Consider the following 12,569-nt stretch of genomic DNA (forward strand, 5'->3'; position numbering starts at 1 on the left):
GGGGGGAGTTGCACAGGCCTGGGCATGCACAGGGGTGTCGCGGAGGGGGTGCAGGGCCCGTGCGCACAGGGTCCCAGTGGCTGGCTGGAGAGGGGGGAGCTGGGGCCGGCGGTGCGGGGGGGCTGGCGTTGTGTTCGAGGCAGAGGGCTGGGCAGGAGCTGAGTGTGTGTTGGGGTCAGGGGGGTGCAGGGTCTGGGTGCATGTTGGGATGACGAGATGCGCAGGATTGGAGCTGGGGTCTTAGGGGCCGTGGCTTGCACGGGACCAGAGGTCAGAATTCTCTAGGATGTTGGTTCTGGCAGAGGGATCTCTTCACCCAGAGCGTCTCATCTGCACCCACCGGTAGCTAAAGGGCTTGCCCCCCCCCCATGGATTCTTTGGGGGTGGGGATGACAGTATATTATACATTCTCTTAGCCTGGCCACTGTCATTAAAGGCCCAGCTGCCCAGGTCCCCACCTCAGTGGGTGCAAGGGATGTGGGTGCATAATGCACTGCACATGGATTTCCTTCTAGTACCCCAGGGGGTGGGTTTCGCTGTCTGCCGGATCTCACTGACCATTCTATGTGCTCCGAAAGGACTGGGTGCAAACAATAACGTCTTAAATTTCTGTAGCGTCTGTTATCTCATAGTCACAGTGCTACAGAAATGCAGCCACTTCTGGGGTGGACAGCATCTGTCAGACTGGTGCACACAGCTTGCTGTCCAGCCATTGTGGGAGGACAGTGATTACATAAACACATTGGGATGCAAACCCTTAAAAGTGCTAATGGGATCTTTAATGTCCACAGAGAGCAGGAAGGATTTTGATGTGTAAGTTCTTGTCCAAAAGATAATTAAGAAAATTAATATTAATAAAGATAATTAGCACCTGGAACTCATTGCCACATGAAGTGTCTGAGGCCAAAACTTAGCAAGATTCAGAAAGGGATTGGAGATTTATCTGGATATCAGGCGTATCTAGAGTTATAGTAGGTAACGCAACAAAGTTGGAAAGAGAGAGTAAACCTCAGTTCCTTCTACCGTCATCAGAAGGCCATGGTGCTGGCCACTGGCAGAGCCAGGATGCTGGGCTACGTGGACATGGATGTGGTCAGGGTGGCAGTTCCGGTGTTCCTGTTATTAATTGTCACCTGGCTGTCACCAGTACGGCTAGAGATGCATCCAAAAACCAGAGTGTTTGCGTTTGGTGCCTCCACGTCGTCCCAACAATTGTCTGTAAATAGAGTCGAAGCAGCAGATCCCGAGTCAGCTGCTGCCAAGCAGTTTGGTACCTTTCATGAAGAACTACCTGGCTGAACCCTATATAAATGCATGTCAGAGCTGTGCTGTGGGGGGAGCGAAAACAAGTGCTGGCCACACATTCCTCTTCATCCCAAACATAGGTGCTGGCACTACGGGTCCTGGGGTGATGCGGCACCCTCTGGCTTGACGTGGTTTCCATTCTGTCCAGGGTTTACAGTTTGGTTCAGTGGCTCTCAGCACCCCCACTATACGAATTGCTCCAGCATCTCTGATCCCAAATATTCTGGGCCTCAGTGCAGCAGAAATGGCAGGATCTTCCTCCGCTGGCCGGTATGGTGTTTTTGTGTGTTTCATAGTCCTTTAGACGCCCCGGCTTGTGCTCAGTGCTGCGTAGAAGGGTGGCCAATTAACAGAAGAGGGAAAGGGTCTAAATCAGGATTAGGCGCGGTGTGAGCCAGTATCCATGGAGGCCTGATTGTGTGGGGAGTAGGAGCCTAAAGAATGTTTGTTTGTTTGGTTGGTTAGCGGTTGTGTTGATAGCAGAACTGTGTGTGGATTGTACAGAAACGTACCTGCTGCTCTCACATGTGTGCCGAGTAACCCTAGCTCCCCCAAAGGGCTCTGATCATGGACTGTTAGCTGAATCTCTGCTTTCTCAGCTCAGAACATTCCCCCCCCCCACCCCCCCCCCCCCCCCCCCACGGCCCCAGGGGCATGTATTCATGTCAATGTCCATGCATGACTCCTGTTAGTATGTACATGTGTACGGGGAGTGAATGGTTCCAGAGCATGCTATAAATGTGTTTATTGGGTAGAGCAGAAGATCATGTACCTTCTAAGAACAACACATACGCTCTCTCTCTTCATTGCCAAGCTAATCAGGCAGGCATGGGACAGCACTGGCCTATTAAAATTTTGTAGAATTAAATTTAAATACAGTCTTTTTTTTAAAGCTAGGAAGATTTTTCTTTGATTCTTACTGGTTTTTGTTCCTCTTCCTGCTACAAGTAGAAGACAATTCTTTTATTTTACAGTGGTTTGTTAAACAGTAGGTTAAAAAAAGGATACCTCACAAAAAATGGTGCGTATATATATGTATATATTTAAATAAATGGTCAATTTCTTGGTGCTTCTGCAGATCCTGTGTACTGACTTATGGGACTAATAATTTTGCTTTGGCATGTGAGATATGAATTCTAAATAATAAATAATATCTCAATTTTTAGCGCAAACAAATTGGAAGGATACAAATGTGCTTAACTAAATTCAGAACGAAAAAATCCCCCAACACTTAATGTAGTTAATTGAAGAAGGTTATTTTAAGCAGTACAGTTTTGGTGAAGAAAATGATTAAAATAACTAGGTTTGGCTCTATAATTGAATTATTGATTGTATGCATTTGTATTATGGAAAAACCTCGCCAATTTCCTTCCAAATCTTTCCACATGGTCAGGCTGATTGCTGGCCTTGAGTTTTTATGGATCGCTCTTTATGTGCTCGTCAAATGTTGACTGGGAGTTGGGGGTGTGTGTGTGTAGAATTCTGTTTTGTGTGGGTGCCAATGTGTAATTTATGTGGGTGTTTGTTCTCAGAGGTTGTTCTGAATTAAACATTTTGGCAGGGTAGAGACGCAGTGGAGTTAAACATTTGTTTTAGATCTAGTTAGCAGGAGTGTATGGACATTTTCTTGTCGAGGGCTTTTTGGGATAATGACTGGCACATATTGTATTGTATCCTTTGAAAATCCTTAGACTCCTGAAATAATGTAAACATGCAGGCCTGCAGTCAGCGCAGACGTGAGAGGGTGAAACTTTACAGAAGTCAAAGGAGCTGTGCCCGTTTTCACCACTGATGGTTTTGCGAAAGATAATTATTGATGATGAAAATGCCCTATGTTAATACTTACTAGCTTTTTGCTGCTGGTATCTGGAGTTTCTGTTTCAAAAGTGAAACTACGGTTCCTTAAATGCCGGTTGTTTTTATTATAAAAATGCATGAGATCCGATTTAGCAAAGGAGAAATAGATCCTGGGGTGGGTTTTTGGTGTGGCTTAAGCCATGACGGAGCAGAAAGCTGCTGGTCCTCTCTCACAATTAGTTTTCTTTTAACTCAGCTCCAGGGAACGGTTTAGCTAGCAGCCTTTGTTCTGCCTCCATTCTCCTTTAGAAGACCCTCTGCATTCTTTCCTTTTGCCATTATCATTTTGGTTAAACAGAAAGGCAAGTTGTGTACCATATGGATCATGTTAACAATTGCTTATCTGGAGCTGGTGTTTTCTCCCCTCGCCCCAACCTTTTTGCTTCTTTCAGACCTCTGAGTGGGGTTTTAATAGCATCTTCAATTTGAGGCAATCAGACCGCACCGTGGTGCCAGTTTGACAAGGGTTCTGTAAAACTGGAGCAACCTCTCTCTCTCAATCTCTTTTGTCTTGTTTCCTAAGAAAGTTCATTTCCCATTTCTGCAGACATATTGCTTCTTCCATGTCATCAGCTGGAAGAGAATTAGCAAATTAAAACGTGATTAGCACTAAAAATCCGCAAACAAGCCCTACAGAATATTTGGAAATAACCAAACAGTTTTGATTTAGCAGAGACCCTGGTGGGCTTTTGGGGGGTTTTTCCTCATGGAGAAAATAGCACAAATTCATAGGCTAGATTCCCACCGTTTAGTCAATAAAGTGCTTTCATGACGCGTGGAGTTCAAAAACTGTCTTCCTCTGACCTCTCTACGTCAGGGAGTTTTACTAGGAGGCGATCCTGATGATATTTTTCAAGTTTACCGAGACTGACCTACGTATACACACGGAGGCCAAGGGTTTCAAAAGTGGAGACCTCAATTTGGGCTCCTAAATCCACATTTAGGCTCCTCAGTAAGTAGCTTGAAGGCTCCAACTCATCACTATTCTCCTCTTTTTACACTCGGCTCCTGTGGAGCTCAGAACCTTCTGACAATCAGGGCTATTTTAGGAGCCTAAAAATGGATTTGGGTGGTTCACATTGGGCCCCTGCGCTGGCCACTAGGTATAAATACGACTACTGGTTGATTCCCTTGCAGTAGAAGTAAACAAAAAGTCTCAACAAGGTATTTGGTTGCAAAGTCAGTACTAAGTCTTAAAATAGCAAAGGTGAATCAGAACGAATAAAAGATCTGCAGAGGACAAAGGCAACTTGCAAGGATGTGGCCTGCAACCCATTGTCTGTGCAAGTATCTGGATACATGGCTCACTTGCAGTCCAGTTGTTTTGCTATAGTTTGACTCGTTACAGTTGTCATTTATACAGCCCCACAGGTGTGTGTGGCAGTTCACAGTACCCAGGCAGCGTACCATCAGCTTGTTCTGTAATATGCTGAAATATCACTGTCTTTGAAACATAAAGTAAGATTTATATTGAAACACCCGCAGTCAACTTTCTTCACATGTAAAAGACACCACTGCTGGTTTTCAGCAGTTACCTATTACTGCTCCAGACCCTAATGCTTCATTCTCCTGTACCTCCCGCTTAGAAATTCCCATCTCCTGTAACTTAGTCCAAGGTAATAACTAAAGCAGCTATTGTTTCTATGCGGTGAAGGCACCAGCCTGGGACTCAGTCACACCACTTCACTTAGGTGGGATCTGAGCTCGCTTGAAAATTGGGCCCTTAATTTTTCTGTGCCTCAGTTTTCTTTCCGTTAACGAGAGAGAACAATACATCCCTACCTGGAATAGAGTCATGTGTCTGTGAGTTGCTCAGAAACCCTGGTGGGGTTGGGGGTGGGGGTAGGCATATAGAGCTGGGCCTTGCATATTCACATTAACGATTGGGAGAGCCGCTGCAGATTTTGCAAACTATCTGGTAAGTGAGCAAAAACGTTTTAAAAAACTCTGATGTAGAATGGTGCATCACAAAATGCCCTTTTGTTGTTTGTTTGATGAAGTGCAGTTCAGTTTTTGTTATTTATGGCACCTTGTAGCAGGCCAGCAAACATACTGGGACTTATTTTGGGAAAATAACAGAGTGTCAGTGACGTGAATTCTCCAATCCAATGCTATGCTGATCACTCTTAACTAAAAAATGAGAGGAGACCGCCAGGCACGTTTGTGGTATAGTAAACAAGGATTATCTGGGCTCTGGGATTTTTTTATATAGCTTCCCTTTCATCCATTCCTACAATGAGTCTTAACCGTCTGCCCATTTACTGTGTGTGTTTGTATCCCTTTTTGACACCACAGTACGTACATGTGTGTATGGACGGGGTGTGTGTGTGTGTTACACACAACTGATTGTGTTTTCTGGGATGTAATAATTAGTCAGTTTCTATTAGAAACCTCAAAATAACAGATCCAAATGTTGGTGAAATCCTGATTGGGATGTGACTTGTATGAGAGCTTCTCATGAGGAGCGTGGTTCAGTCTTTGGTTTGGAGGCAACAAGATCGCCTGTTCAGATGCAATCCCTGATTGCATAAATAATACAATAAAATTGCAGTACCAACACACTGCTACTGAGGGCAGAAACGATCCGCTGCAGACTTCTGTGGTATAGCACTTGGTCAAACCCTGCTTGTTCCTATGCCAGATGTTTCTGGTTTTCGGAGCTCTGCGAACCTCTGTTGGTCCTTCCCCCTCAACTTGAGGGAAATATAGTTGTTAGAGGGGAAAATGTCATAATCCACAACTGGGGACGGGGAGTGGGGGGTGGGGAAGTGTCGTTTGAGCTGGGATTCGTAAATGGAAATGCAGTGCGGCCTGGGGTGCCTGTATTCCGAGAAGGAGCTTTAGCCACCCACATATTAAGCCTGCCTGACACTTTTCATCCGTATTTTTGAAAAGCTCTAATGATTCCCGGGTTTGCAGCGGGGACTTTGAAATTTGGCAGGGACGTCGGCCTGGGGTCGGAGAGGCGCCTTTGGTTGTCCTCGGGAAGATCCTTTCAGATTTGGCCAAGTTACAGGCTGTCAACGATCATCGCTTTGGTGCCTGTGTTACGTGCAATAGGAGCCGGCTGCTGAAAACACTCATCTTTCCATCCACGCGGCGCACGCTCCCAGCATCCGGCTTCAGCAGACCACTCAGAACTGACCGGTGTTCCTGCTGGGCCCGCCATCTTATCAGTGTATCCTCATTAGCCCAGTTTTACACATCCCCGCCTAGTGGCTGGACCCATAGAGGATAACCGCCTGTTCCTGCTGCTGGCTCTTGTGTTCAGTCCTTCGCTGCAGGGGAATGTAGGGACATAGGACTGGGTCAGACTCAAGTCTTTAGACCAGTGCGCTGCGCCAGATGCTTCAGAGGAAGGTGCCAGCACTCCACAGCAGGCAGATGTGGGGTCATCTGCCCCCCACGTTAGGTCCCGAGTCGTTACAGATTGGCTTAAACCCTGAAGCACGAGGTTTAATATCTCACCTAAAATGTTTGTCAATATTAGCTGTTACAACTCTGGCTATTCTTGTGTGAAAGTCCAATGTTCAGACCCTCCTGCTGCTGCACTCAGATAACCGTGGCTGTGTTACAGAGTGAGTAGAGGCAGCGGAGATACAGGGGGGCATTTTCCATAGGACGGGATCAGCTGAGGAGGAGACTCTTGCATCAACAATGGGGATATTGTGGGAAAAGACAGAGAAGAAGCTGTTGCTAGATGCTCGGAGGGAGTGGACAGGGGAGTCAAGACAGAGGCAGCTTTGCATGCTGTGTGGGTGAAAGGAATGCCCGCAGGACCGATTTCACTCTTTGCGGGCTGGAGAAAAGTCCCATGTCCGTCCCCCACCCCCCTTGGGAATGAAGGGACTCGAAAACCAAATTCTCTTCAGTGTAAATATTGAGTGCAGGCAAACAGGCCGTGTCCGGGACAGGCAGGGGTAGCACGGACTTTGTCTCATGTGGATCTTTGTGCTTTGGAGGGCAAGTCTGCTGCGAGTTCTCAATCGCTCTCCTTGCTGCTGCTGCTAGGACTTGAGTCGGAGCGGCGCTGAGCACCCACCGCTTCCATTGACTTCGATGGGCGCGGTGGATGCTCATCTTCTCTCAGGATCAGGGACCACATTCATGGCTTGACGTGTTACTAACTGTGAAATATTCGTATTCTGGTACTGCAAAGAGGCCCCAACTAAGATCCGAGCCTCCTCGTGCTGCACAGACGTAGAACAAGTCCCTGCCCTGGACAGCTTGCATTCTAGATAGGCAGGACAGGCAAAGAGTGGGAGGGCGAACAGAGGCAAAGTGACTGGCCCAAGTCCGCACAGCGAGTCAGTGGAAGAGCCAGGAATAGAGTCCAGGTCTTCTGACTCCTGGTGCCCTGTCTGCTGAGGGTAATTCTGTTGAGAACTCGAGTTTTGCTGGCCTGGATGTGCCTTTGTACACGGGAGTAGGTCCTTGGGCTCTCTGCACTGAGTCGTCCTGGTGATATTGCACCTGCCCTGCACCTCATTTTAAGGCAGGGAACTGAGGCACAGAGCAGGTAAAGGCCAGATTCCCAAAGCACTTGGCCTCTGGGTGCTTCAGCAGAAGATGCACGAAACCCCGCCTTAGGCAGAGGTGGGATAATCTGCCCCGTTTTAGGTCTCCTCCACCATTTAGCTAGAGATTGGTTTGAACTCGGAAGCCTGAAGTTTAATCTCTCGTCCAAAATTTACATTAGCCTGAACCATGATAACTCTGGACATTCACATTATCCAGAAATGTTCGGTCCCCCTTCGAATCCTGCTACGTTCTTGGCTCAACCATATTGCATGGCAGAGAGTTCCCCGTTGCGTGAGGAAGTGTTTCCGGTGGATTTAATTGGATGTCCCCATGTGCTCGTGTTGGGAGGCAGGCTGGACGGAAGCTCCTGATCTGCCTTCTCTAGCCCATTCAGCGTTGTGTCCTGTCCCCACTGGTTTCCCCTCTAAGGTAACAATCCCGGTCTCTTCAGAAGAGAGTCTTTCCAAGCCCCTTATCATTCTCATCGCCCTTCTCTGGCCCCCTCAGTTCTGCGGTGTCCTTTCCATCCGCTGGAACCCAGCGTTCCGGATGGAGCCAATCTCCGATTTAGATCGTGACGTTATCACATCTTCTGTTACAGTCGCCATCCCGTGCGTGATGTGCCCTGACCCTTTGCTGCTTTGACCGCAGCGGCGCATTGAACGGAGAGTTTCATTCAGCTGGGGAATCGCCAACGCTCCGTCCTGCAGCGCCTTGCCTAGGTATTTTTGCCATAGGCTGCTGATGTGGCTTTAGGCCAGTCCCTTAGCCTCAGTTCCCCATCTGTACAGTGGGGATAATGGCACAGGGGTGTGGGGAGGAGAAATGCATTAAAGATTTGAGAGGTACTCAGCTAAGACACAGAGAGATTTCTGGGCTATCTCCCACCATACAGAAGAAGACTGATTAGATGATTGTGAATTTTTCTCAGTCTCAGTTCTGTAGTTCTAAGGAATCCCCCCCCATCTCCCCTGCAGAAAAGCCAACATGCAGTGAAAGGCCGATCTGAGTGCTGGGGGCTACAGACGGGACACAGAGTTTCTTAGGACCCAGTGCCTGTTAGGCTGAGAGATCAGCAGTTCTGCCAGATCTTTCTGGCGTTCTAGCAGCTTCCGCTTCCACCCTCTGTGTGCGATTGCACGGGGTACGAGTCAGGGGAGCCGACGGAATGCGGCAGAGGTGAAAGCTGGATTGGACAGCAAACCTGTCGGAGCAAAGCATGAGTCGCCTTGTGCGCGTGGCGGGCGAGGACGTGAATAGCAGGGTCGATTCTCCGTTTTCGGAGGATTTCACTAGCAGTCCACATTGCTCCATCTCATCATATCAAGTGCTGATCATCAAACCTTCCTCAGTAGTCAGCCTGGTGATGAGAGACCCTGGTCAGCTCCTCCACTCTTGTAACTCAGCCTCGCATTGTTGAAGCCAACGAATCTACACTTGTTTACACCAGCCGAGGATCTGACCCCTTTCCCCCTCCCATCCCCCTTAACAGGGCTTTAAAGTTACAGCCAGCTCCGAGCTGCAGAGTTTATTTTGCTGTGTAAGAAGGGTGTTGTAAAATCCTCCACCTGGCCTTGGGGCCTGTCCTCAGCTGTAGTTAATGTTCGTTAAACTGTACAGACTGCCAGAACAATTTTTCCTCCAATAGTGCCTGCCCTGTGTTGCTTATCAGGAACTCCTGATCTTTATGGGGATCCTAATAAACCCATCCAAGGCCTAACAAACACTGCTGAATTATAGGCTAGATCAGGAAGAGACGCAAATTTAAATATTGTCTCCCTTCTTCCGCTCCCACCCTCCCCCACGGCAAAAAAAAAAAAAAGAAAAAAAAATGCAGCCATTCCCTTAAGTAACCAGATAATGGAACTAAATATTGACACACGTCTTATTATTAAATTATGCCAGTGCCTAGTATTGTTTGTATCGGGGAACAAAAAGATAGTGTCATCCATAAAGAGTTGACATCCTAGCAGAGGCCCCAGCTAAGATTGGAACCTATTGTGCAAGGTGCTGTACAAACACAGAGGGTTTCTCTTTACTCAGCTAAAAGGGGAGGGGCTATAAAGAACATGTGAGCTGTCGTGTTCTAAAATTCTCATGTCAACAAGGTAAGTTGTACTTTAGCCCAACTAAGCCCATGCTGAATTACAACTTGCCTTGTCTACAGGAGGGTTTGACAATGTGCTTGTTAATCGATTCTGAAAAACCCACCTTTTATGCTAGCCCACATAGGCTCCTAGGAAGAGACAGCCCTTGCAATGTAAATAGACAAGGGGTAAGAGGGGAAAGGCCCAAGGTCACCCAGCAAGTCAGTAGCAGAGCTGGGACTGGAATGTAAGACTCCCAACTCTCAGCCCAGGAATGACCCACTAAGCAGCACTTGCATGCTCATGAATAGTTTCTACTGTAGATCCATTCCAGGGATCTCCCCCCTCGCAAAAAAAAAAAAAAGTCTCTGAAAAACAATCTATGTTAGTTGCCAAATTATTTAATCTGTTTCTGGGATGCGGCTGCCTTCAGATACTTAGACTGTTCTGTTCACGGCCGTGTTTCCTCGTCAGCTGAACAATATAGATCTCAATAACCTACGTGCCCAAGTGAACTCTTCAGCTGGTTCCCTTCTTTGGGGGTGGGGTTCTTGCCAGGCAGGGATAGCTGTCTTCTGGGCGCTCATCCTTGATTCTGACTCGGCCTTTTAAAGGAAAAAAAGATTTGGCCAGTGAGCCTGTGGTAAAAAGTTGTGATTGATTTCTGGTCTTAAAGGGACCATGATGGGTTCGTAAGCCCACCCCCGTCTCTGTCTGTCCTTTTTCATAATAGGTCTGTTCGTAAACGCCATGTACCTCATGCGCTGTGCTACGCTGCAGCGCTCCTTAACAACAAAACAAGTGCTACCAACCTAGCTTGCATGGGCAACCTACCCTACAATAACAGAGTGGAGAGAGCTGCATCCCAGAGCTCACAGCGGTCATGAGCAAAGTACTCGACGGCCTGCTAGAATCCCGATTCCTTAGCGAGCAGGATGATAGGGGAGCAACCATACAGCACTGATGGGAAGAGGGAAGCGATTTCAGTTGTAAAGAGGTATAGGAAATGAGCGTGATTAAAACCGACTGGGCGAATGATAAAGCCCTACTGTGGTGATGCCCCGTTCATAGTGCAGGACTGGATCAGAATGTATTGGTTTTAGCTGCTTGTGACCTAGCAAAAGTCTTTTATGTATGTGTTAAAAAATCCTTGCATAGAAAGGGAGAATTGAAAGGAGGGGGTTGCAAAGTGGGTAGCAGTGTGTGTGTCGGGAGCTTGGGGGGGGAGGAGGCGTGTGCTGCCATACGTAGTGGTAAAGGCTAGAGAGGCATTGGACGCTATGCAAACACAGAGTGACAATTGACAGATAAGTTGTGGGGCGGGTAATCTACGAAGTCCTGGACTGCTGGCTAGAATCCTGATGGTCTGGTAAATGTAGGAGTAATTGATGGCACCAGGACTAATGGTTGCAGAAATGTGTAATTAAAGGCCAGGGGTGATGCGCTCCTAACCTGGGCTGTGTACTGGAGGTTACAGAGGTTGAGTGTGTTTTGAAGGTGATGTCCTGCGATTCACACCACTCTACTAGGAGGAGCTCTGTCAGCCAATGGGCAACTCAGAATCTCAGCTGTCTTGTGCCTCATTACGATTTGGGCTGGGAATGTCCTGCTATGTCAGAACTGGGTTAAGTTGCTGTGGGCTTGATTCTCTGCCTAATAAATAGGGGGCCTGATTTTCTGTTGCCCTGCACCTTGTGTCATCACTGACCCCACTGAGGAATGTTGACACCCACGGGTGTAAATGGTACAGGGAGAATGAACTCCCCCCATATACTGTGACATCAGCATTAAACGTAACAAACAGAGCAGATGGGACAATGCAAAAAATACCACTTGGAACGATGCAAAAATGTTTGTATTGTTCAACGTTTGTCATTTCGGAGGGAAGCAAAGCGGCTTTGTGCTTTGGCGGGTTTCTTGTGCATTCTGGTTGGCTTGTGCTTGCCATCGCATAGTGCAGCGGGATCTAGGTGCCCCCAGCTTCCTCTGGCATCCCATACTAAAAGAATTTGGGGAGACGGATAGCTCTGGGCCTGCTAAACCCAGAGTTGGGAGTTCAATCCTTGAGGGGGCCATTTAGGGATTTGGGGATTTAGTTAGAGATTGGTCCTGCTTTGAGCAGAGGGTTGGACTAGATGACCTCCTGAGGTCCCTTCCAACCCTGATATTCTATGATTCTCTTTGGGGGCTGGTCTATGTAAGAGAATCAGAGTCGACTTAGTTCAAGCATTAGAACCGTATGCGTCTAGCCCCAGAGTTCTTTGGGTCCAAACCCAAGTGTGGGGGTGGGGGGCATTGCACTGTGTTTACCACTCATCCTCGGGGGTGTGCCTGTGTAATAACACAACACGTGCTGCCCTTGTCATTTCTGGATCTCAAAGCGCCTTACGAAGGGAATCAACAGGAATGACTTCAGATTTGCCGAGTGTCCCCTGTTGGTGAGAAGGGGCTGAATGGAGCTCTCTGCTTTCTGGTCTAGGCCGCCCGGGACCAGAACGATAGAATCCAGTGGGGGGCGGGGGGGGATTTGGGGAAGAACACCAACAGCGTCATGGTTGGGAGAAAGGACGTCTCCTATGGAAACTGAAATTACTGAATGCATTTAGCTTGGTTACGGTTAGGGGGTGTGAAAACTGTCCGGAAGCCCTGGAAAGGTGTGTGACCTCTCCCCCTTCCAGGGGCCAATCCAGAGGTGGCTGCTGCCAGCTAGCAGAGCGACTCCGTTAGCTCAAGAGCGAGCGGCCCCCTGCTTTTAGAGCTAGAGGTCTTTGGGGAGCCTGCCAAGCCAAGCTGGGAGGC

General features: G+C 48.0%; 1 protein-coding gene across 1 annotated transcript in view; it reads left to right on the plus strand.

The window, feature by feature from the left end:
- FIGNL2 (fidgetin like 2) overlaps positions 1-12,569 on the plus strand; it is a 44,701-nt gene that overhangs the window by 360 nt on the left and 31,772 nt on the right. The window lies entirely within an intron of this gene.

This window comes from Terrapene carolina, unplaced genomic scaffold, assembly GCF_002925995.2.
Source record: "Terrapene carolina triunguis isolate 2854851 unplaced genomic scaffold, T_m_triunguis-2.0 Scaffold641, whole genome shotgun sequence".
Classification (NCBI taxonomy): domain Eukaryota; kingdom Metazoa; phylum Chordata; order Testudines; family Emydidae; genus Terrapene; species Terrapene triunguis.